General features: G+C 31.8%; 1 pseudogene; it reads right to left on the bottom strand.

Annotated features, from left to right (window-relative positions):
• Positions 1–3929: 3929 nt before the first annotated feature.
• On the bottom strand, positions 3930–4426 carry LOC132013778 (large ribosomal subunit protein uL23-like; annotated as a pseudogene).
• Positions 4427–4761: the final 335 nt, after the last annotated feature.

The following is a 4761-nucleotide window of genomic DNA, read 5'->3' on the forward strand; positions in this document are numbered from 1 at the left end:
TACAGACTGGGAAAACATACTGCAAGCCATATATCTGATAAGGGGTTAATATATAAAATATATAAGTAACTCATATAACCTAATTCCATCATCATCATCATCATCATCATCATCATTAGGTTTAAAGGTTTATTTTAATTTTTTTATGAACATATAATGTATTACTTGTTTCAGAGGTACAGGTCTGTGAATTATCAGTCTCACACAGGGCACAGACCCGAATAAAAATTTTTTAAAATAAGACATATAAATAGCCAGCATGTATATAAAATGATGCTTAATATCATTAGCTCAATATCATTAGCTCAATATCATCAAGAAATGCAAATCAAAACCATAATGAGGTATCATCCCACATCTGTTAGGATGGTTATTATCAATAAGATAGGAGATCAATAAGGAGAGTTATAATCAATAAGGAGAGTTGGCAAAGATGTGGAGAAAACACTTTCATACTACTATGGGAAATGTAAATTGGTATAACCATTATGGAAAACAGTATAGAGTTTCCTCAAAAATTTCACACAGAACTACCACAGGATCTAACAATCCCACTCCTGGGCAAAGGAAAGTAAATCAATACCTCAGGGAGATATATGCGCTCCTAAATTCACTGCAGCATTATGCATAATAGCCAAGAAATGGGAACAACCTGTCTGTTGGCAGACAGATAGATAGATATAGATAGATATAGATATAGATGTAGACATAGATATAGATATAAATTATAGATGATGATATAGATATAGATCCTGCTACTTGTGGCAACATGGATGAATCCGGAAGACATTCTGCTAAAACATTAAGACAGAGAAAAACACTGCATGATCTATCTCATTTACACAAGGAATCTTAAAACCTTGAATTCATAGAAGCAGGGAAAATAACAATGTTTCCCAGAGGCAATGGGGTGGGGGAAATGGACGATATTGGTCAGAGGGTTCAAAGTTGCAATTATGTGAAGAGATCTAATGTACAGCACGGTGACTATAGGTAATAATTCTATATGTATACAGGAAACTTGCTAAAAGACTAGATTTCAGGTGTTGAAACATACGCACAAAGATAACTATGTGAGGGGATGAATAAATTAATTAGATTGACTGAGTAATCATTTCACTATGTTTTGTGTATTAAAGAATTGTGCTGTATACCTTAAATATATACAGTTTTTATTAATAAAATAAAAAAATTAAATTGACACTGGTTAGCCCATGGGAAAGGAATATTTCATTGTAAAATACACATTCTGGTCCTCACAGCTCATCTATTTTCAGTACTGATACTGATCCACATGTATTCATGTGCTTAATCTGTGAGTGCTTTTGAGTGGCTGATCTGTGTCATGCTTTTTGCTAAGTTCAGTTTTTTTCCCTAAGTTCACAATAAGTCCAAAGAAATAAACGTTTCAACAAATCACTTAATGCAACATGCAGCAAGTTCTATAATATACATGTATAGTTGGATTTATAAAGTATATGTTCTATCCCCTCAGAGTAGCCATCACTATATCAAATCAAATATACAAAGACCCAAACTCCCTATTGTTTCTCCCCATTTTTCTTCTCAAAAACTAATCGTTTCTTTTTTCTAAATTCTTTATTATATTTAATATTCCCAGTCTCTAAATAAGAACCACAGAAATCCTTTGATGATTTAAATTCATTTATCTCATTGACAGACCTACAAAAGCCTCTATTGTTATTTTACTTCTATAGTATACTTAGTATATTTGACACCTGAACTGGTTTATTTTTTAACACCCAGCATTTTTAGGCAGGAAAGTTATTATTCTAAAATAAAACAGATAATAATGATGACCAGGAAAAAAAGTGAATATTTTGTTTTATTGATCTAACATGTCTAACCATGTTATGTGAAAATATGCAAATTAATAAGTAAATACCACAGAAATAAAATAACTCAAATTCTGTGTCTTCATTTTAAAAATCACTGTATCTCCTCTGCTTATTTCCAACTTGTTGCGTATCATTAAAGACGTATCTAATACTATATGTCTTGAAACACAAACTCTATCTGCAATGAGTCCAAAGAGTCTAAATTCTCTTGAACTGAGTCTTGAAATGGACTGATGTAGCTGAGGCACATGTAATGGGAGATGATTTCACAACTTGGAGCTCTTTTTATTAATATCTCTGCAGGCACAATGTTCATTAAAGAAAATGTAATTAAAATGTGCTGAGTTAAAACTTGCATACATATGATTGAAACTCTTTAGTAACAATGGCAATTGTTAAGCATATAGATGATAAATATCTTATCCCTGACATCAGAAGCAGAAAAAATGTTATTCAGTTTTACTTTTTGTTTTCAAGTCCTCTACAAACAATACACCTCCCCATAGCCTCTGACCAGGCCTGAACATTGTTCAGCCTTTGGTTTGCCACCCTCTTATCAGTATTTTATCTGTACAGAAACCAGGTGCTCTTGTTCTTACATTAGAGTTATTAAAATGGATTTTCCCCAGTATTTTCTCGTGATTGTTTTTCCTTTCTCAGCATCAGCCTGAATATTGTTCTAAGATTAATCTTCCTAAAATAGCATCAACATCATGTCCTTATCCAGTATTAAAAAGTAACGATCAGACATACTGACTCTCTATTTTCTTCTACATAAAGCCTAAACAAGTTTATCTTTCCACTAAAAACTAATAGCATCTGTTCACCTTCTACCTCTGTTCTTTTCTATATAAATCCTTGTTTTGTTCCTATCTATGTATGTTGTACTAATTTCCATATCCTACTTCTCCTTTCCAGGACAGAATTCTCAGACCTGATAAATCCCTTGCTTTAAGGTAAGCTTAACTATTTTCTGCACTAAATTTTCTCTGACTCTACCAATCCATAATAATGTAACTCTACCTTGCACCACTATAATCAACTTATATTTTATTTCTATTCTTAATTATATCTACTGGAAAAGTATGTATATCATAAGTAAGAAAGGAGATAAGAGACTTACCAAAAATAATTCTTAGAAATCTAATTATTTCTGAGTAAAGTTTAAAGATTTTTATGAAGGAATGAAATATCAGATTTGCATCTGAAAACAAAAGATTTACTACACATCAAGAAAATAATTTTTATAGTTTCAAATTTATTTATTTGAAGCATAAAATGTTAAATTATTTAAATGTTTTAATTTAATTATTTGAAGCATAACTTAAACATGTGATTTCATTCTTCACAAATTTATCACAGTATATTAATTAAATAGAAAGGAAATATACTATATGCTAAATATACTATACAAAATCATTTATTTATAATATAAATGTAGTCTTTGTTTCTCAAAAAATCAGTGATAATTTACAGTAAATTCAAATTTTTGTAAGGTTACTTTTCTACTACATTAATATCCCTCTAACATAATGAAATTAGTAGTTTACTTTTCAAATAATTTATTTCAGATAGATTTCCAAGGTAGATTACAGTTTCATGGATTTAAAAGTGTGTTAGAGTTGAAATACATATTTTTCATTAAAGGAAAAATATTTTTTTTCTAAATAGGTGATAATACTACAAGTTCCATTTTACATCATCCCTTCACATTTGTATAAAATGTATTACAGAATTCCCTATGGAATTTTAAAGCCATTATTTACATGCTTTTTGGGTGATAGTAATATAGTCATAGCTTCTTGCTGTATTTCTGTGGATTAGATGTTTCCTCTATATGGCAATTTCATGATGTCTTCAGTCTATGTTCCAAATCTCACCACTTCATTTACACGTGAAATTTAAAGATACCAGATTATAAATTATGCTATCTACTACTAGCTATCCAAGGATGATTTCTCCACTAATTTCTGGATCTAGGCCAAACTTTCCTTTTATATATGTTTTTTGTTTTGTTTTTTTATCATTAAAAAAAAAAAAGAAAACAAAACAAAACACAAAAAACCTGTATTTAGATTTAGCCAGCTGGACTCAGTTTAGATGATCCCAATTTTGTTGGCAACATCCAAAGCATCATAGTCAGGGGCCAGCCAAATGTATGCCTTCTTCTCTCCATCAGGCCTGATTAAGGTGTTGACCTTGGCTACACTAATGTCATAGAGCTTCTTCACAGCCTGTTTGAACTGATGCTTGTTGGCCTTGACATCCACAATGAACACAAGTGTGTTGTTGTCCTCTCTTTTCTTCATGGCTGACTCAGTAGTCAGGGGGACCTTGATGATGGCATAGTGATCAAGCTTGTTTCTCCTGGGGGCGCTCTTTCGAGGGTATTTGGGCTGCCTTCAGAGACGCAGAGTCTTGGGTCCTCAGAACTTAGGTGATATGGATCTTCTCTTTTATTTTAAACTGTGGACACTTTTCAGCACTGCTTTCTTGGCCTTCAAAGCCTTTGCTTTGGCTTTGGCTTTGGGAGGGGCAGAGTCTCCCTTCTTAGCTTTCGGCACCATCTTTTAAAAGGGATTTTCCCCCTTTTATACAAGTTTTAAAAGCAGGGAAAAGAAGGAATATTTTAAGGAAAAAAAAAAAGGAATCTCTTAGAGTTAGGTTCTTATGGTTGGGATTTCTGCTAAAACAATGATAATGAACATATAGCTCTTTGACTGGAAAAATCTTCCTTGCAAGCCTGAAAATCTTTTAGTATTAAGTAAAATTATGTCTATTCTCTTTATTCAAAATCACTTTTTTTTGAAATTATGTTATACTCTTTCAAGGCAAGAAATATCTCCATCCAATGGTGCCAGTTAGTGTAACACATTTTCTTTCCTTCTTTTTTTTTAAAGAT

The sequence above is a fragment of the Mustela nigripes genome, chromosome 1 (assembly GCF_022355385.1).
Source record: "Mustela nigripes isolate SB6536 chromosome 1, MUSNIG.SB6536, whole genome shotgun sequence".
Taxonomy (NCBI): domain Eukaryota; kingdom Metazoa; phylum Chordata; class Mammalia; order Carnivora; family Mustelidae; genus Mustela; species Mustela nigripes.